Source organism: Lissotriton vulgaris, chromosome 3_1 (genome assembly GCF_964263255.1).
Source record: "Lissotriton vulgaris chromosome 3_1, aLisVul1.2, whole genome shotgun sequence".
Lineage (NCBI taxonomy): Eukaryota > Metazoa > Chordata > Amphibia > Caudata > Salamandridae > Lissotriton > Lissotriton vulgaris.
Window position 1 is genome coordinate 335302801 of NC_141689.1, and position 22389 is coordinate 335325189.

The 22389-nt window shown below is 46.6% G+C and overlaps 1 pseudogene; it reads left to right on the plus strand.

Moving 5' to 3' along the window:
* The first annotated feature begins 1835 nt into the window (after positions 1-1835).
* Positions 1836-22389, plus strand: part of LOC147726417 (forkhead box protein F2-like) — a 98553-nt pseudogene continuing 77999 nt past the window's right edge.

Genomic DNA, 22389 nt, shown 5'->3' on the forward strand with positions numbered 1-22389 from the left:
ATAGTCCTCTTGACCTAATCGCCTTTCTTCACCTTCCACTTTGGTCCAATCTTTGTCTTGTAATTGTGTAATTTTATGTTTTTGAGTAACCAAATTTTTACTTCCTTGTGTGTGATTTAGCTGTGCGGACATGTGGCAGGTCGATGATTCCTAAATCGAACTGCATCCAGTCTCTGTACCTGACTGGGTTGATTGATCTGGCGCCCTTGTCTATTTACTTTGAAACGTTTGCTTCAGTAGGTAATTTCTCTTTCCTTGAGGTGATATGGTGGAAGATGGGGTACGTGTGAACATTTATCGGAGGTGGGTCCATGAGCTGGTTCCTCCCCTACCTAGCGCGTTTTCTTTGTCTTTTTGTTAACTTTGTTTTTATATTGTCTGTTGCACTTTGTGTGTCATCAATTTGACGAGTATTACGATCTAAATGTTCCTCGTTTATCTTTGTTGTCTCTCGTTCAAGGTTGTTGTTTTGGTAAAGTTCTTTGACTTCGTTTGGATCCCGTTTTCCTCTTCGATTTCGTTTATCCCTCTAGGGCTCATGTTATTTTTTTTTTACTACTGATGACTGAACTGCCCTTAGGATATCTTTTAGTATGTCCGGTAGGTTTGACAATTTGTCCACCAATTTACCACATACGCAGCTTGGCTGGAAGAGATATGTGTGCTGTACCATATCTACCCTCCTCGGTAACAGTGTTGCCATATGGTCCTATCTGGTGTTTATACCTGAAATGTGACCAGCAATAAGGTTTATTAGATCGATCTGAACATCCATTTTATCAAACTGGAAATTCAGGGCCTTAATAGCCTGATCCAAGGTATTTAATAGTGTTTCACTCCATGGGACCTTGGCCGGTATTTCCAGGATGTCTGACACTTTTTCTGACCTGCTCATAGAGGAGATCGTGATTGGGGACGTCAGGTTTAGTTTTTTTGGCCATCATTTGGTTTTTTCATGGATCTCATCACGTTTGTCGGGGTTTTTATCTGAATATAATGGTGTAGATTCCAACCTTTCTTTACCACCAAGTCCCTTTTCCTGATCTTGTACTGGTCTATGTCTAGCTTGCAGACCTTGTTTGGTCTTGGGATTTTCTTCCAATTGGGATTGAGTGAGATTTTCTATTTCAATTTGTCTGTCCATACTTATGTCGTCGGGTAGGGAAAAGGAGGTTGGCCACGTGTCCTCTTGTATGGCAATATGCTCAACCATCATTTTTCTTCCTTTATAGGTGGATTGTCCTTGTCCTTATCCATGCTCGTATTTTCCACTTCTTTTTCATGAACTTGGGAATTGTTCTTGTGTATTTGAGCTGATACCACGACTGACTTACAATCGTCAGAATTGCTTTTTGACTTGGCTGTAGTCTGAGAAATGTGTAACTGGTTTGTTGGTTTATTTGGAGGATCATTCTCAGTATAGATTTTCTGTACTTCTTTTTCCTCCTTTTACTCATTAGTTGAAGCTGTTCAATCTTATTTATCCTTGTTGCTGGTATGATTGGACTTGGTAAGTGGACTTGTTCTTGCGTTTGGCCATAAATGGCCGCCATGGGGTCCTTCAGGAAAAAAAGAATTCCAATCCCAATGATTTTTTTGGACTAGTTGTTGACAGTTCATATGCAGATACTAGTCTCTCTCTTTGTTGTACGGCCTTCTTCTTCTTTTGGGTGCCCTGATCTTTATCTTCTTCGTTTTTTTGTGTCTCGTCGCTTATCTCCTGCCGCACTTTCCCAGATCTCATTCTTACCAGCTTACTTAATAAGAACCACCACCACCACCGCTGACAACTTCAAGCTGGGGTGCGGTATGAGGTGGAGTGGGGCGGCTTGGACATGGCTTGGACACGGCTCACAGAAGGTTGGATCAGCTGCCGTCTGGGAAGGGCAACATAGTGGCGTTGTGGTATGTGGCAGTATGACGGCTCTACCCTACTCAGAGTACAGTGTTTCTATGTTTCTATGTTTTGCTTTTATGCGGATTGAATGTGAACTACATGCATGACATATGTGACAGGGGCATTCAATTTTAGGCAGCACAGATTGCAGGGTGCTTACTGTCCAGATCCTCTGACCGGTCACTTTCCTTTCTTCCACGAGATTTTCCAAGCCCCCTAGTGTCGGGATAGTTGTAATAAATTGAAATGTAGTTAGTGCCCTCAGTTTGGAATAAATCTGGCGTTTCCCCCGGCGTCTGCGCCCTTCTGTTGGAGAGCCACTGAAGGGCTAGCGGGAGCGAGCGGGGCACGCAGGGGGGCCACTGGTGAAGTCGGACCTAGTCACACCAGCCTAGACCACCACCCCCGGGCTCTTACTCCGCAGCTGCCTCTAACGGCAGACGCGCTCGCAAATTCTCTGGTCAAACATGGCAGCCCAGAGTCAGTTCTGTAAGGTTCTGAAGAGTCTTGCCTTGATTATGGCTTAGCTGTGGGCACTGGGCCCCCCGATGCTGCTCCAAGGAACCCCGCGGCAGAGGGATGGCAAGGGCTGCACTGGCCTCCCCTAGTGGTGGTCCGGTTATGGGCGGTCGCTGCTACGCGGTTTACTGGTGCGGATTACTGGTTACTAGTGCCAGTTGCAGGTTGCTGATGTGGCTGATTTTCCGTCACGGGTGCTCTGCGGAGTCTCGAGTCTTGAGAGTCCTTTCGCCCCTGTTTTCAGAGTTCAGAGTACGGGGCTGCTCCTTAGTACCGCGTTGTCCGCAGCGCCTCACGAAGGGACTTGCACAGAGATATCACAACGGTATCGCGATTTTCACTGTTTTCGCTGCTTCACTGGAGTTTCTCTCACTCCTCTGTGGCTCCCCCGGTAACCTACTACTTCCGGTGCGGGGGTGGGGAGAGTAAGGGAGAGTAAGTGGGATTCCGGGATTGCGGGCTGCAGAGAGGCTGCGGGTAGGGAAGATGGTGGTAGTGGTACAGATGCTGGGGGAGAGACGAAGAAAGCAGGGAAGCAGGGAAGCCGCACCAACCTGCTCAGCTGCTCGACCCCGTCCTGCGCGACTCCGCCTCCGCTTCCTACTCCGCTCCTTCGCTCAGCCACTCGATCGCTCGACCCCCGGTAGCTCAACCCTGGTTTGGCCCGGGTCGGGTCCTCGCCCTATTCCGTGTTTTTTCCGCGTAACGCTACGTTCTTTCTCTGCGTTACTGCTGCAGCGGTCCGCTCCAACTCCTGCCCCTCCCGGTGCTACAAACTGCTTGCTAACGTGACTCCTCCTCACTCATGAGCAGTCTGGTCAGAGAAATCTTACAGATTTCTCTTCTGGCCAAGAGGATGGTATAAAAAAGAAGATGTTTAGCAGGACCCATGACACCCTCCATCACACCAAAAATTGCAAGTGCGGGATTTAAGATGGGGAGGCCGAGAGAAGTTGACAAAAGACTGCTTATGGAGTCCCAAAAAGGAGACAAAGATGGGGATTCAAAAAACATATGAAGATTAGAGGCGGCTATTGCCCCACACTTCATACAAGATACCGATGATTCCTTTGAGAATTTTGAGAGCCTCTGTGGTGAATAATAGGCCCTGTGCAGGGTGTAGAGCTGATTCCTTCGAAGCAATGCTGGTTTGACAATTTCCCACAGAAACTTCAAGGAATTAAGCCAGAGGTATCCCACATCCTGATCCAAAAAGGAGCTCCCCCAAAGCTTATCGGCCAGTTGAAATTCACCATCAATCTCCTCTAGAATTGCATGGTACCAAAAAGAGATTTCCTTTTTAGCCGGGATTTTATTAAGAAGTTGGAGCTCAAGGTGGTTACCTCCCCCTACTGGGAATCTGCCCTTAGTGGTAGACTGTGACTGAGCCCAGCTGGCCATCTGAAGGTATTTAAACCTAGAAAGGTTTGAACCGACTCTATCTCTAAGAGATTCCCAAGATACAAGAACCCCCTCTACTAACAGGTCACCCCAAACCTCCACAGCTGCCTCTCTCAAGGGCAAAGCAAGAATGTCCTCAAGCCAACCCGGGCACCCAGGTGAGTCCCACAGAGGTGCCTTACTAGAGAAATACCCTAGCATTACCGAATTACGCAATTTGACACACGTTCTAGCCATTTATTGTGGTTCTGCTGTTTTTTTCATTGCCTTCTGTTTTATCATTGCTGTTGTCCCCCTGTGCCTGTGTGCGTAATTATTGCCTTTGTATTAATTTTATTGTCGTCCCCCTGTGCCTTGCCCACCCCGCTCACCGCTTCCCGCCGCTGTTCACGCGGCCACGCCCCCTTTTGTTTGTGTCCTCCCCGCTCCCGCCTCCCAGCTGTTCCTTCCTCCCACTTGTCCATAAATGGCGACAGCGCGGCGCAGGTGAGTGTAACCTGTTCTCAGGACACCCCCGCGCCGCACGGCCACCAGCTGTGTGAGTGCCCCTCGCCCCTCCCTGCTGCTCGCAGCCTCGTTGTGCTGTTTTGCCGCCCTAGCTGCCTGCCTCGCTGCCCCCTGCCCCTCCGTCGTGCTTTCGTAATTTATTGTGGTTCTGCTGTTTTTTTCATTGCCTTCTGTTTTATCTTTGCTGTTGTCCCCCTGTGCCTGTGTGCGTTATTATTGCCTTTGTATTAATTTTATTGTCGTCCCCCTGTGCCTTGCCCACTCCGCTCCCCGCCGCCGTTCACGCGGCCACGCCCCCTTTTGTTGTGTGTCCTCCCCGCTCCCGCCTCACAGCTGCTCCTCCCTCCCACTTGTCCATAAATGGCGACCGCGCGAACGCGTAGCGGTCACGTGCAGCGGGCGCACCGATTGTGCGCCAAAGGTGCGCCAAAGGCAAGCCCGTCTGCGCCAGTCCGTGCCTGGACCGCGCCCAGTGCCAGGACCCCTGGTCCCCAATGCTGCAAGACGACCCGACAGACCTACGACTCCACGGCCCTCAACGCACTCAATGCCGGCCGGAACCCCACCTGCTGCCGGGCTGCCCCGAAACGCCAACGCCGACGACACCTTCGCCACCGCCGAACACCTCCACTTCCAGATTCACACCGACCCAAAGACGACCCTCAGAGGCACCCTCATCTACAGACCCCCAGGACCACGCACACAATTCAGAGAAGACATCACGGACTTCATCAGCCCACACGCCCTCCCCTCCGCCGACTACATCCTCCTAGGGGACCTCAACTTCTACCTGGAGAACACCAAGGACCGCAACACCGTCACCCTGCTGGACAACCTCGCCAACCTCGGACTCAAGCAACTGGTCAACACCCCCACCCACTATGCCGGCCACACGCTTGATCCCGTCTTCTCATCCAGCAAGCACATCACCTTCAGCCACTCCACCGGACTCCACTGGACCGACCACAGCTGCGTCCACTTCAGCTTCAGAAAAGCCACAACCCACCACCACCCGCAACAGGTTCCTCACAGGAGCTGGAGCAAGATCACCGCCGACCAGCTCACCACCTCCCTCAGCCAGAACCCACCTGCCAGCACATCGGACCCCAACGAAGCAGCCCGCAACTTCACGCAGTGGCTGACCGCCTGCGCCGACGACCTCGCACCACTGAAGAACCCTCCCAGCAGACCCAGAAGCAAGAAAGCCCCCTGGTTCACCGACGAACTCAAGGACTCCAAGAAGACCTGCCGCACCCTCGAGAAAACCTGGCTCCTCGACCAGACCACTGACAACATGACCGCCCTCAAACACGCCACCCGCAAGCACCACCAGCTCATCCGCACCACCAAGAAGAAATCACTGAAGGAGCGACTGGACAACAACGCCCACGACAACAAGGAACTCTTCAGCATCGTCAAGGAGTTCTCCAACCCCAGCACCGGCAACAACGACATCACCCCTTCACAAGATCTCTGCGACTCCCTCGCCTCGTTCTTCCACCGCAAGATTGCCAACATCCACAACAGTTTCCACGCACCCAACCACCGAACCAACGCACCCCACCGCCACCCTCCGCACCTGGACCACGGTGACCACCGAAGACACAGCCCGCACAATGAACACCATCCACTCCGGTTCTCCAACCGACCCCTGCCCCCACCACGTCTTCAACATGGCCGACTCCACCATCGCACCCCAACTCCAGGACGTCATCAACATCTCCTTCAACACTGCCACCTACCCGGAGAGCTGGAAGCATGTCGAGCTCAGCGCCCTACTGAAGAAACCGACAGCGGACCCCACTGACTTCAAAAACTTCCGCCCCATCTCGCTCCTCCCTTTTCCTGCCAAAGTCATCGAGAAGATCGCCAACAGACACCTTGCCGCCTTCCTCGAGACGAACGGTTCCCTCGACCCCTCGCAGTCCGGATTCAGAGCCAACCACAGCACAGAGACCGTGCTCATCGCAGCCACCTACGACATCCGAACTCTGCTCGACAACGGGGAAACAGCAGCACTCATCCTCCTGGAAAAAACACACAAGGGTTGCTAAGGTCAATAGTGGCCTCGGATGTCTACCGTGTACTTAAAGTATAGAGGTATAGGCTGTAAGAATGAGAGGAAAGAGCAGACGTGAACCCATCAGCCCACCCATTGGCGGAACTTCATCATCTGGGTTGGAAGAACACCAGCCTGGTGTCTACTAGGTGTCTCACTTAGGAAGAAAATGTGAGTACAACAGCTAGTATGTAGTTCGCCAAAGATGTAGAGTTGGGTAATAGTATCTCAAGGGCTGTGGAAAGAAGAAAAGTTGCAGTGTAGAAAGCTAGTGTGCTATAAAGAAAGTGGTGAAATAAAATTGACTAACATGGTGCCTGCAAAACCTTTATTGAGACGGTCACCATGGTGCCAAAATTAAAAGCAGAGTGAAAATGGATATAAACAAATATTACCATTATGAAGTAGATTAAACGGTCGACATGTTTCAGCCTTGAAAGGCTTTCTTCAGGACCTCATGGAACACTACTGCAACAGTGATTGTGAAACTCAAACTATATACCATGCCAAAACACATTAACCTACCAGTATTTTGTGGGTGAATTGGTAGGAGATGAAGTCATGGTAATTAAATTTATTCTGCTCCTGAAACAAGAAAACAGTGTATATACCAGAATAAAGTACACGTGTTATGAACATTAACAAGTAAATCTAATTTAAAGATTTCAGACATAAAGGACCACAGAGCCAAGACTCTTTTACTATAATCTAATTAATCAATTAATCACTCACCCGCACATTGGCTAGGAGATGGCCTCACCTCGCCTGGCGCTCGCTCAGGACAATGAGGCCCCGCTCTAATAAGAAATAGGGAGAAAAAATACCAACAGAAAAATTGATGGAAACTCTCTATTTCTATTACCACTAAGTGTTTATAAAAGAATAGTGTAGCAGGACATTGGTGTCTGCTGGCCAGCTAAAAACTGATGTTAGATCATTTTATCAAATCTGTGAAAGAATTTTAGGGTTCTATATGTAAATTCCCCATATCCTAATAACTATACACAAGCAGACCCAAACATGAATCTCTTGTAGTCTTAAATTAGGATTTAGTAAACTTAAGTTAGAACAGACTATTGAGCTAAAAAACAGATAAGGCTGTTTAGCTGAAAAACAGTTTAGCTGCAAAACAAAGAAGAAGAAGCAGCAAGAAGAATCAATGCTAGTAAGGTCTATCCTCCCCTGGAACCATCAAAGGTATGTACTTGTAGACTATGACCCAGGAGCTAGCAAGCACTCACCTGTCCGTCGGTACCTCGAAGCCCTACTGAGACGAGGGGAAGGTAACTCGACGGACAGGGAGAGCTGTTTAAACGGCATCCAGGCGGACCAGAGAGTGAGCCTGTCAATGCCACGGAAAACGAAGCAAGAAACACACCCTTTGTATAGTTTCGAAGCCCTAAAAGCAATAGAACAGTTGATAGGGTCCCGCCGTGTACAGACAGTGCTGATTGGTTAAAGTCTTGGCCAATCGTGAAGTCAAATCCGTCAGTTGTTTTGTGAGAAAGGGAAACTGTATTATCAACCTTAGAGGATTTTGTGCGGAAAGTAAGCTTGAACTCCAAAACGCTATTCACGTCGGGCCGAAAAGGGATACAAAACCCGATTGTAAGCGCTATATGGAGAGGTAAACAACCGAATAGGCAAAAAGCTGGTTGGACGCAGCCGCGCGGCGGCAGTCCGGATTGGTCAAACTCTAAGACAATCAAGGAGCCGGAACTACGGAACGTTATTCGTGTGTTCGCCGCCCTTGTCAGTATGTCCCTGATTTATACGTCTGTGAGCTGGAGTGTCAGTGAAAACTATACTTGTATCTCTGCACTAGATAGCATTATATGGGGCTAATAATATGAGGGGCCGCAGATAGCTACGGGACTACTAATGAAGCCTGGCCACATGTAGACGCAGCTGATTGGACAAGGCCGTACAACGGCTACCCTAATTGGTCGAACCCCTGGAGTCAGAGCCTAAGAGCCTCGGAGCAGGGTTCGTGAATATACCCCATGGTCAGCGCGTCTTTGATATGATCGCTGTGAGCATATTCAGTGTAAAATTATGGCAAAAGGAACTGGACCCGGATTTATAATGGAGTCCAATTGACCGTATGTCAAAAGTGCACCAAGGGCCTATGTAAAGATACACGAGGTGTTGATTATGGCCACCTCATTTGCGTGTGTTATGTATAAAGATCATAAGCGTCATGATGCACGGGGCATTCAAAACACATGCGCCGCTCAACCGTATACGGAGCGATATAGTTCACCACTACAAACCACATATATAGTAGAACTAACCAGTGTTCTGATACAGCCTAATGTATAGGTGCCCTAGTGGAAAGGTGCCCTATTAGAAAACCTCAACATAATCTTCCGTGAAAATTCAAAGTGAATTCCAGGGAAGGAGTGTCCTAGATTAGACTTGTGTAAATAGATGTGGCCAGTGAATAGATGTGGCCAGTAAGGACGTACATTTTTGAAGAAGCAAAAATGTTTTACAGAGGGCAAGGAAAAACTAGTGAAACCAGTGACTCTAATCTGACACATGGTTCGCAGATGATGGACTGCATGTTGAAAGACTGGACTGACAGGCGATCTTCTAATCATGGGAGAAGAACGCAAGACCTGTGTGTAAAACCAAAATTATTGTATGGAAAGATGCATAATCACTACAGGATAAAGTGAGGAGTACTTCAGGCATGTGATGGCCCGGTCATAGCCATAATCTGAGTTATCAGACATCCTATTACACACGTTAAATTTGAATCCAAGGGATCTCATCATTCAGCCCGTTTGTTACACAGTTAAGCCGGAAAATCAATTTTTGTTCTTTAACGAACAGATAATGGGCTACATCACTAGTATGTTGTGGAATAAAGGGTTTCTCAATTACAATCCACTTCAAATCGTCAACGTTGTGTCTCATGGTCAAAAAATGGTTAGTGAGACGTGTTGCTTGGCGATTACACCTAATGGTGCTCTTATGCTCCAAAATCCTGAGTCTAACCTTCCTAGTAGTCATCCCTATACATCGTATGGAACATGGACAGGAGATCATATATATCACCTTTTCGCTATTGCAATTGGTGCGGTGTTTCAAGATCCAGGGACGGGCTGTGCCGATGTCCAATGTTAGAGTTTTTTCAGTTTGAGGACAAACAGAACAACAGCCACAAGGGTAATGACCCTGAACTGGTGGAAGGTTCCATAAAGTGTTGGTAGGCTCAGGTGGAGGCATATGTGGTCTCGTGTGTACTAAGCCATCGCGGAGATTGGAGCTTTGTTTAAAAGAGAACATAGGGCAGGGTATGGAAACTCCAGCAGTGTTTAGGATGCGCCAATGTTTTCTGTTGATCTTTTGTACATGAGTCGAGGCAGTGCTAAAGGTGGTTACAAACGTGAGCTTTTCAAGGGGAGGTTTGGGAACTGGTGGAGCAAGCAGAGCATCACGATGGTTATTAGAAGCCCTCTTTTTTGCTTTGCGTGTGATGGAAGGTGGGTAGTTTCGTTTCTTCAATTTAGTGCTCAGATCTTGAGATAGATCAATATAGTCACACATTTCTGTACAGTTCCTACGTACCCTCAAGAACTGACTAAAGGGTAGGTTCTCCCGTAGGGAACGTGGGTGGTGACTCTGAAATAGAAGCAACAAATTTCTCGCCATAGATTTGCGATAAAGTTTACTGGCTAAGTGGTCATCTTTTGGAAAAATCAGTAAGTCCAGAAAGGGGAGCTCGGTTTTACTGTATTCAAGTGTGAATTTCAAAAATTGATTCTGGACAATCAATTTTTGAAATTCACACTTGAATACAGTAAAACCGAGCTCCCCTTTCTGGACTTACTGATTTTTCCAAAAGATGGCCACTTAGCCAGTAAACTTTATCGCAAATCTATGGCGAGAAATTCGTTGCTTCTATTTCAGAGTCACCACCCACGTTCCCTACGGGAGAACCTACCCTTTAGTCAGTTCTTGAGGGTACATAGGAACTGTACTGAAATGTGTGACTATATTGATCTATCTCAAGATCTGAGCACTAAATTGAAGAAACTAAACTACCCACCTTCCATCATACGCAAAGCGAAAAAGAGTGCTTCTAATAACCATCGTGATGCTCTGCTTGCTCCACCAGTTCCCAAACCTCCCCTTGAAAAGCTCACGTTTGTAACCACCTTTAGCACTGCCTCGACTCATGTACAAAAGATCATCAGAAAACATTGGCGCATCCTAAACACCCCTGGAGTTTCCATACCCTGCCCTATGTTCTCTTTTAAACGAAGCTCCAATCTCCGCGATGGCTTAGTACACACGAGACCACATATGCCTCCACCTGAGCCTACCAACACTTTATGGAACCTTCCACCAGTTCAGGGTCATTACCCTTGTGGCTGTTTTTCTGTTTGTCCTCAAACTGAAAAAACTCTAACATTGGACAGCAGCACAGCCTGTCCCTGGATCTTGAAACACCACACCAATTGCAATAGCGAAAAGGTGATATATATGATCTTCTGTCCATGTTCCATACGATATATAGGGATGACTACTAGGAAGGTTAGACTCAGGATTTTGGAGCATAAGAGCACCATTAGGTGTAATCGCCAAGCAACACGTCTCACTAACCATTTTTTTACCATGAGACACAACGTTGACGATTTGAAGTGGATTGTAATTGAGAAACCCTTTATTCCACCACATACTAGTGATGTAGCCCATTATCAGTTCGTTAAAGAACAAAAATGGATTTTCCGGCTTAACTGTGTAACAAACGGGCTGAATGATGAGATCCCTTGGATTCAAATTTAACGTGTGTAATAGGATGTCTGATAACTCAGATTATGTCTATGACCGGGCCATCACATGCCTGAAGTACTCCTCACTTTATCCTGTAGTGATTATGCATCTTTCCATACAATAATTTTGGTTTTACACACAGGTCTTGCGTTCTTCTCCCATGATTAGAAGATCGCCTGTCAGTCCAGTCTTTCAACATGCAGTCCATCATCTGCGAACCATGTGTCAGATTAGAGTCACTGGTTTCACTAGTTTTTCCTTGCCCTCTGTAAAACATTTTTGCTTCCTCAAAAATGTACGTCCTTACTGGCCACATCTATTTACACAAGTCTAATCTAGGACACTCCTTCCCTGGAATTCACTTTGAATTTTCACGGAAGATTATGTTAAGGCTTTCTAATAGGGCACCTTTCCACTAGGGCACCTATACATTAGGCTATATCAGAACACTGGTTAGTTCCACTATATATGTGGTTTGTAGTGGTGAACTATATTGCTCCGTATACGGTTGAGCGGCACATGTGTTTTGAATGCCCCGTGCATCATGACGCTTATGATCTTTATACATAACACACGCAAATGAGGTGGCCATAATCAACACCTCGTGTATCTTTACATAGGCCCTTGGTGCACTTTTGACATACGGACAATTGGACTTCATTATAAATCCGGGTCCAGTTCCTTTTGCCGTCATTTTTCACTGAATATGCTCACAGCGATCATATCAAAGACGCGCTGACCATGGGGTATATTCACGAACCCTGCTCCGAGGCTCTTAGGCTCTGACTCCAGGGGTTCGACCAATTAGGGCAGCCGTTGTACGGCCTTGCCCAATCAGCTGCGTCTACATGTGGCCAGGCTTCATCAGTAGTCCCGTAGCTATCTGCGGCCCTTCATATTATTAGCCCCATATAATGCTATCTAGTGCAGAGATACAAGTATAGTTTTCACTGACACTCCTGCTCACAGACGTATAAATCAGGGACATCCTGACAAGGGCGGCGAACACACGAACAACGTTCCGTAGTTCCGGCTCCTTGATTGTCTTAGAGTTTGACCAATCCGGACTGCCGCCGCGCAGCTGCGTCCAACCAGCTTTTTGCCTGTTTTGTTGTTTACCTCTCCATATAGCGCTTACAATCAGGTTTTGTATCCCTTTTCGGCCCGACGTGAATAGCGTTTTGGAGTGCAAGCTTACTTTCCTGCACAAAATCCTCTAAGGTTGATAATACAGTTTCCCTTTCTCACAAAACAACTGACGGATTTGACTTCACGATTGGCCAAGACTTAAACCAATCAGCACTGTCTGTACACGGCGGGACCCTATCAACTGTTCTATTGCTTTTAGGACTTCGAAACTATACAAAGGGTGTGTTTCTTGCTTCGTTTTACGTGGCATTGACAGGCTCACGCTCTGGTCCGCCTGGATGCCGTTTAAACAGCTCTCCCTGTCCGTCGAGTTACCTTCCCCTCGTCTCAGTAGGGCTTCGAGGTACCGACGGACAGGTGAGTGCTTTCTAGCTCCTGGGTCATAGTCTACTAGTACATCCCTTTGATGGTTCCAGGGGAGGATAGACCTTACTAGCATTGATTCTTCTTGCTGCTTCTTCTTCTTTGTTTTGCAGCTAAATTGTTTTTCAGCTAAACAGCCTTATCTGTTTTTTAGCTCAATAGTCTGTTCTGACTTAAGTTTACTAAATCCTCATTTAAGACTACAAGAGATTCATGTTTGGGTCTGCTTGTGTATAGTTATTAGGATATGGGGAATTTACATATAGAACCCTAAAATTCTTTCACAGATTTGATAAAATGATCTAACATCAGTTTTTAGCTGGCCTGCAGACACCAATGTCCTGCTACTCTATTCTTTTATAAGCACTTAGTGGTAATAGAAATAGAGAGTTTCCATCAATTTCTCTGTTGTTATTTTCTCTCCCTATTTCTTATTAGAGCGGGCCTCATTGTCCTGGGCGATTGCCAGGCAAGGTGAGGCCATCTCCTAGCCAATGTACGGGTGAGTGATTAATTGATAAGTTAGATTATAGTAAAAGAGTCTTGGCTCTGTGGCCCTTTATGTCTGAAATCTTTAAATTTGATAATATTCATAACACGTGTACTTTATTCTGGTATATACAATTTTTTTTGTTTCAGGAGCAGAATAAATTTAATTACCATGACTTCATCTCCTACCAATTCACCCACAAAATACTGGTAGGTTAATGTGTTTTGGCATGGTATATAGTTTGATTTTCACAATCACTGTTGCAGTAGTGTTCCATGAGGTCCTGAAGAAAGCCTTTCAAGGCTGAAACATGTCGACCGTTTGATCTACTTCATAATGGTAATATTTGTTTATATCCATTTTTCACTCTGCTTTTAATTTTGGCACCATGGTGACCGCCTCAATAAAGGTTTTTCAGGCACCATGTTAGTCAATTTTATTTCACCACTTTCTTTATAGCACACTAGCTTTCTACACTGCAACTTTTCTTCTTTCCACAGCCCTTGAGATACTATTACCCAACTCTACATCTTTGGCGAACTACATACTAGCTGTTGTACTCACATTTTCTTCCTAAGTGAGACACCTAGTAGACACCAGGCTGGTGTTCTTCCAACCCAGATGATGAAGTTCCGCCAATGGGTAGGCTGATGGGTTCACGTCTGCTCTTTCCTCTCATTCTTACAGCCTATACCTCTATACTTTAAGTACACGGTAGACATCCGAGGCCACTATTGACCTTAGCACCCCTTGTGTGTTTTTCATTAGTCTCTAGGGTAGGGTGCTGTTAGGTCTCTAAGCTTTCACCCCTTCCAGACCCTCTCCACATTTTGTATTTTCCCACTCATCCTCCTGGACCTCTCCGCAGCATTCGACACTGTCTGCCACCGCACCCTAGTCCAACGTCTCAGCAACACCGGCATCCAAGAGAAGGCACTGAAGTGGATCATCTCGTTCCTCGCCGGAAGAACACAGAGAGTCCGCCTCCCCCCGTTTCGATCCGAGGCCACCGAAGTCATCTGCTGCGTCCCGCAAGGATCATCACTCAGCCCCACCCTCTTCAATGTCTACATGAGACCTCTCGCTACAATCGCACGGCAACACAACCTCAACATCATCTCCTACGCCGACGACACCCAGCAGATCCTCTCCCTCACCAGAGAACCCGACACCGCCAGAACCAGCCTCCACGAAGGGATGAAAGACGTCGCCGAGTGGATGAAGAACAGCCGTCTGAAACTGAACTCAGACAAGACGGAAGTCCTCATCCTGGGACCATCACCCTCCACCTGGGACGACTCCTGGTGGCCCCCAGCCCTGGGCACCGCCCCCAAGCCAACAGACCACGCACACAACCTGGGCTTCATCCTGGACTCCTCCCTCTCGATGACCAGACAAGTCAACGCCGTCTCCTCATCATGCTTTCACACCCTTCACATGCTTCGCAAGGATCCCGATCAAAACCAGGAAGACGGTCACCCAGGCCCTCGTCACCAGCCGACTGGACTATGGAAACACCCTCTACGCCGGAACCACAGCCAAGCTACAGAAAAGACTCCAACGCATCCAGAACGCCTCCGCCCGACACATCCTGGACATCCCCCGATGCAGCCACATCTCCGGCCACCTGAGGGACCTGCACTGGCTCCCCGTCAACAAGAGGATCACGTTCAGGCTCACAAGTCTCTCCACGACCTGGGCCCCAAGTATCTCAACGACCGCCTGACCTTCTACACGCCCACCCGCCAGCTACGGTCTACCAGCCTCGCCCTCACCACCGTACCACGCATCCGAAGAGCCACCGCCAGAGGCAGATCCTTCTCCTACCTGGCGGCCAAGACATGGAACTCCCTCCCAATCCACCTTTGGCTGACCCAGGACCACCTCGCCTTCAGGAGACAACTCAAGACCTGGCTGTTCGAGCAGTAGTGGACCCCTTCCCCAAGCGCCTTGAGACCCTTCCGGGTGAGTAGCGCGCTATACAAGTGTTATGATTGATTGATTGATGTCCTGTAAGACCTTTAGTTTTATTAATTTTTTTTAATTTGGGGTCCCCAAATTTGAACAAAAACCCCTCCTGTAATAGGTTTGCCCCACTGAGCATAGCTCTGAACATAGAACCAACCCCGATGTTACTGGGCGTCTTCAATAGCATGCGTGAATGGGTAAGTTGGAATGCCCACGCATTCAGTTGAAGATCCGGAGCAGCTGTACCTCCCTTTTCCATTCGGCACCTAAGTTTTTTCCAGGCGATCCTAGGTAAATGGTGAGCCCAAATAAATGAGTTAATATCACTCTGTAACTTAGACATAGAAGAATGATCAAAATAAAGAGGGATTATATTAAACAGAAAAGTGATTCTGGGCAAAATAGACATTTTTATTAAATTTACCCTTCCCAACATGGATATGGGTAAAGTAGACCATGATCTCATAAGTTTCCGACAGTCTTTCGCTACTGCAGAAAGATTAGTTTCAGCTATTTTACTGACATCGTGGACGATATTGATACCAAGGTACCTCATATTCAAACTAGACTGCACCCCTGCAACTGACTCCTCCATGTTCTAAACCATGATCTCTGTTTTAGAGGCATTAATCTCATATCCAGAGATTGCACCAAAGTCCTGAGCCAATGTAATCACTGACGGAAGGGCTGTACACAATTCCAAAGAAAAGATCAAGATGTCATCCGCATACAGGGCCACCTTCTTCTCCCACTCCTTGTACCTAAAAGGCTTGATAATCAGGTCATCCCTCAGTCATTGGGCGAAGGGTTCAATATATAGGTCAAACAGGAGAGGGGAGAGTGGACAGCCCTGACGCGTTCCCCGTGTAATGGTAAAAGGGTCAGTCAAGGCTCCATTCACCAAGAGACAGGCAGAAGGATTCTGGTATAATAATCTCACTGCTCGACAAAATTTGTCTCCGATGTTAAACTTACCTAAGACCCCCGACACGTATGACCAGTGCACCCTGTCAAAGGCCTTAGTAGCATCAAGCGTGAGAACAGCCAAAGGAAGAGAGTCCGTGGAAGCCATATCAATAGCCCCTATCAGGTCATATCTAAGTTCAAAAAGTTGTCGACCATTAACAAAACCCCTCTGGTCTTGGTTCAAGATGTTACCTGCTACTGACCCCAATCTATTGGCCATGATAGAGGCAAAGATTTTGTAATCCATGTTAAGGATGGAAATCGGTCTGCAAGACCCGCACTGTGATGCAGGTTTAACAGGTTTTAAAATCAGGGTTATGGATGCATTGTCCCATGATGCTGGTAGTGACATCCCTTCCTGGAGGATCTGGTTGAATAGGGTAGTTAAGAAAGGAACAATGGCCTGCTCCAAGACCCTATAGATTTCAGTGGGACGGCCATCTGGGCCTGCCGCCTTACCCTTCTTACTACTAGCAATGGCCGCTTTGACCTCATCCTGCGAGATCGCCTGATCCAGACAGGCACGTTGTTCCAAGGTCAGCAAAGGCAATGGTATCTCCTTCAAACAATCTTTAATACTATTCAACTCAAAACATTTATCCTCCTTATAGATTTTTGAAAAAACAGCCTACAAATCGGACGAATCTCTTCATCCGATGTTTATACCAAATTATCATGGGTGATTGAACCAATGTTATTTCGTACCTGATCAGTCTTAGATTTCCAAGATAAAAGTCTACCTGCTCCCTCCCCATTTTCAAAATGAGCGATTTTGCTTGCTTCCCACCTTTGTAAAACACGTGTATTTAACACTGTGTCCAGGTGTCCCTTTACACGCGTTAACTTGTTGCGTAACTCCTGTAATGTATCGAGCGAGGCATCTGAATGTAAATCTATTTCCCCTTGTACTTTAACAATTTCAGCTTCACTGGTGAGTACCTCCTCTCTATATAGTTTCCTCCTATAAGTAGCCCTACTGGTAATTTGGCCCCTTAAAAAGGCCTTATAGGAGTCCCAGACGCAACCTAATGAGGCTGAACCAATGTTCACTTTCATGAACCACTCCGTTTCATTCACCAAGGAGGAAATCTCCTCTTGTTCCAAGAGAAGCGAGCGATCAAACGACCAAATTCTGGGAGAGGCTTGGCCAGTGCCTACCATTTCCATCCATACAGCTGAATGGTCTGACAGATGTGAGGGAAGGTAAGAGATGGTTTTTACTACACTTTTCAGGGTCTGACTGATCAAAATGAAATCAATCTTTGATTAATGATGATATTTATAATTACGAAATGACACGCCCAGTTGTTGTCCAGACTTTAGTCTCCATATATCCAAATAGCTGTACTGTTTCATAGTATCCAATATGAAGGCCCTGGTTTTAGAAGGTATTGAGGCCCAAGTATTTGATGATTTATCGAGGAGGGGGTATAAAACTATATTGAAATCTCCGGCCAGGATAATAGGTTCTGGATACAGTAATAAATGAGAAAAGATGGATTTAACAACAGAGGGGTCATCATAGTTCAGACCATAATATCTGACAATTGTAATTTGTACACCAGGAATATTTACTGATACAATGACCCATCTGCCACCTGGGTCTACTAATTTAGAAATGAGACAAGCGTTTGCTGATTTCTTAAAAAGTATTGTGACCCCCCTAATATTCATGGTCTGAGTTGTAGATATAGATAAATCGATCCACCTATTTTCTTTAACCAGGGAGAGCATCTCAGATTCTGTCAAATGTGTCTCCTGGAGCACAATGACCTGCGCATCAGAATCACGAAGATATTGCAAAATATTGTCCCTTCTAGGTCTGATGCGAAGGCCATTAATATTCCAGGAGAGAATCCGTAAACTACTCATAGGTAAAGTTGCCTCCCCCTTCTGACAGAAACCCCCTAAGCCCATCCAGAACCGCCATATTTACACAAGAAATCACTCTATAAGAAAAAGAAGAGTACAAGAACGTTACAGAGGAAAAAATGAGGACATTTGTAGGTTTTTTACCTTGCGACACCCACCCACCTTCCCCGTGCCCTAGTGTACCCACCTACCCTCCGTGGGAAACACTTGCCCTATCTATCCGGACCTAGTCCAGAAAGTAGCGCCCCACCAGACTCCGGCAGCTCTTTACTCCTTACCAAACAAGAAGAAAGGGAAGAAGAAGCAGATAATATGCTGAAAAATTAGTGTCAATTCCCACAAGAAAATAATTGGGAGTCAAAATATATATTTTTCCCCATTTTTATTTTTATTTTTCCACCTTTTAAAATAACCTCTTAATGCTCAGTATACACAAGATATAAATATATAAATGCCCAAGCACTATCCTACCAAAGCTAAATTTACCCACTGTTGAATTTGATAATCAGAGATAATCAGAGAGAGGAAGACCTACTGAAGATCTACTGAAAGACTGGGACCAGCTCAAAGCTAACCTGATGGACCTTCCTCCTTACCCAAGTCCAGCAACAATTCATCTGCAGCCTGTACAGATCTTTGTTATTATGCATTATCCTTTGTGTAGCTGGGAACTTGAGTTGTGCTACCGCCCCTAGCTTCCTGAAGGCGTCCAACCTCCTCCCCAACTCCCATTGTTTGTCCTAGGTCGCCCTAGATAGATCTGACCTTATCTGAAAAGCAAACCCCTTGCCACTCAGGGATTTCTGTTTTAGGGCTTGGTTAAGGATAGATTCCTTAGAGAGTAGGTGTGGAAGTTGACTAAGATCTTCCTAGGCTTGGATCTTTGTGGGTTCTTCCTAAAGGGGTCCCTATGGATTCTTTGTATATCCGTGCCTAGATCTTCTACCGACTGATCAAGCCCTAAGAAATCTTTTAACAGTATGGTGACATATTGCTTAATATCGGTACCCTCACTCCCCTCGGGAATATTAAGGATTCTAAGGTTATTGCGTTGAGCATTGTTCTCAAAGATCTCCATTCTTTCACACAAGGCAAGATCCTCCTTTTTAAGATGAACAATGTCAGCTTTGGCTTTATCGAGATGAAGAGAGAGGCCCACCACAGTATCTTCTAGTGCCAACGTCCTAGTGTTAAGTCCATCTATTTTGCTCTCCAAGGATTCACAAAATTTTCTGATTTCTGTCTGGTTAGCAGTTAAGACTTCGAAACCCCTTTTTATATCCAGTGACAGAGATGAAAACATAGTTTCCAGGGAGGTTGCTTCTGATCCACCTCTACTTCCACCCTCAACCTCAGAGCTGTTTGCCGTTAAGGCCATACGCTCCTGCTGAACCACTCCCGACTCCAATGCCTATGTTGTCTGCTGTGATTCTAATGCAGGCTCATCCAGTACTCCCATATCTCCCATCACTGACATTGTAACCTCTAAGGTTTCTACAGTTTCAACAGTGCCCGGGACCCCACCGCTGATATCGCACTTATCTCCCCCTAATGAACCCCTTGCCAGATCCATGGTGCAGGAAGGGAAAGAATGGGAAGAAGGGGGGGAGGGAAGTTTGCCCTCACAAAGCTCTCTCTTTCGCTAGATCTAGGACTGGTGGCACAACTTTAAAATAAGACCTTAGAGAGGGCGTTACTTTTGTGCCAAGGGCGGCAGTGATTTTAACCGCTTTTGTCGATTTACGGCCTTTTGAGCGTTTAGCTTTCACTTCCCCACACAAAAATGTAGAGAAGTTGTCTCTCTTACAATAATGGATAGAGCCACGATTTTGGGTTTGAGACTGAGCCCTTGTACATCTACTTGTCTCCAACGAGGGGTCCTCTCACCTCTTTCCAGTTACTTTGGGTCTTGGCACCCCGCCTTCCTCTTTTTTTCACTGCGCCTGGCCCTACCACAATTACCGCCTCCTGCTCTAACGGGGACCCGGCTATGGCGTCTATCAATAGTTCACCGCTCACCTGAGTCTGACTTTGGCTTTGTTCCTCCAGCAGGTGGAAGCTCACAGCCTCAACCTCCGTCTTGCCTGAAATGCCTCCACCTTCGGAGGTCCCGGAAGCACCGATGCTGCCACGGACCCAAGTGCCCCGGAGGAGGCTCCGAATCTGACGCCCTCTTCGAAGCTCCAGTGTGGCCGACCCCCACCGCAAGAGACCCGGCGGCAGGAGAGCTGCTGTGTCGAGACACATACGCGGTCGGGAAGCAGTGAGAAAAAAACTGTCTTACAGGGTAGGCCGGGAGCACAAACCCGCAGAAAAAGCACCGGCACGCCGAAACGCCGACCCGCTGACACGCCAAGTCGTCAAAGGTAGGGATTAATTTCTTTTAACCAATTCACATTGAAAAGTGTCTCATCTCTGATAAATTCATCATTTCATCAGCATATTGGCACAAAAGATAAAATCCTATGGCACAGATTGAAGAAAGGAGAAGGAACTACGAGAGCCCTAGTGTGGAGCGCTGCGGCGGCGCAACTCGCTGCCGCCATGTTTACCCCCAGACACAATAATCTTACCAATTCTTGTCACCGGTACCTAAAGTCCTAAGGGATCAAGGGAGTTAGAGTAGTAGGTAGTAAATAAACATTTGCACTCATTAAAAATAACCACAGACTCTGGAAAAGTTTTAACACTTTTATCTAAGTAAATTATTAAATGTCAGAGTCCATACTAAATTAGTCACAACTTGTTCAATTAGGAAGAATATAATCAAAGCAAGATGATGCAACATTATTATGAGACTTTCTTTAAGAATTGAAATATAGGAAGGGTATGAAAAGGGAAACAGTACAATGATATACCCACATGAATTTTATATTTACCTAGAATGGTGTAAAGACCAACCCTGGCCACGGGCTGGGATAAAGAACAGGACTTCTAGCAGTTCAGATGCCAGTAAAACAGCACAGGTGTAGATCAGGACCAGTGATGACCAAATCAGGATGGATTCAGGTTGGAAACAGGTACCCTCAGCTAAGTGCAACGCCAGCATCACACCCCTTACTGCGGCTAACAGTTGGACCCCGATTGGGTTATCGAATCTTCTCACTCAGGAACCCCGATTGGGTTATCGAATCTCCTTCCCAGAACCCCGATTGGGTTATCGATTCTTCTGACAGAGTGCTTCGCCAGCAACTCTGCTCTCGATCGCCTATTGAGTGCGTTGGGTCAGTGACAGATCAGCTATTCGGACAAGTCGGACAAACTAACTTGCTAAGCCTACCTTAGATATTCAATTTTCCAGGGCAGTGTACCACCCCCCAATGTTGCAAATACGTGTATTCCCTCAATTTGATTGGTCAAATGACGAGGAGAGGTCATCACACCATACCAGTTATGAGGTCAATGGATTCAATAATGCACATTATTTTCCCGCCCATAACTTTAATTTTCCCATGCATTTTATTCCACCCAACAATAAATGTTCTAATAGTAAATACAATGTTAAACAATTTATTAAAGCTTCGTCCTCTCGAGAGGTCGTGGGGTGAGTTTCCCACGAGCATCTTCAAGCCAGACTGTCGTTGGCATAGATTTAATGCCATGGCTTGTGGACTCTTGAGAACGCAGCACATGCGCAGTCGCGGGAACCAATATGGAGCAACATTGTACTTGATTGGTCCAAACACGAAGAAATAGCAAAGTCAAAGAATAACAGTTTTAGAACAAAGAATACATGAATGCACTGTATACCACTTATCTCTACTCTACTCCCATTACTTTATTTTAACTACAGCGTTAGGAATTAAGCAGAATGAGCAATTTAATAAAAACAGCAATGCAAGCGTTAGCACATGAAAACATAGAGCAGCCATCTTTAGTTCTAGTGTGCAGAAGCAGACATTTCCCACCAAGCTAAGAATACATCACGTCACGTGAGTGTGAAGGACGCATGCGCAGAATTGTTCCAACGTTGCGGCGGCCATTTTAAGATACTCGAGTTACGGTTAGTAGAAAGCACATTGAAAAGCTTCCCCTAGATACTAGAAATGTTGTGTGGTGCATTGTTAGTAAGACAAAATAGGTTTATTAGAATATTATATATTATTTCGAGAGGGTTGAATCATCAGGACCCCATTGCCTGGGGGCACAATTTAATTAATTAGGGGAGGGGGCAAATGGCCCCCTCCCCAAGGCTATATTTGGCTCCAGGATCCCACTGTATTTTCTGAGGGGAGGGGGAAGGCATGGCGTTACTCCCTGAGCCTTTAAAAGGCAATGGGAACCCCATCTCCCAGAGCGCTAAAGTACTTCAGAGGGAGGGGTGGTATGCAGCCCCCTGACCTGAGCCTTTATTAGCCCTTGGGACCCCATCCCCTGGTGCACTTACTGTGTCCCGGGACACAGTCATTTCCC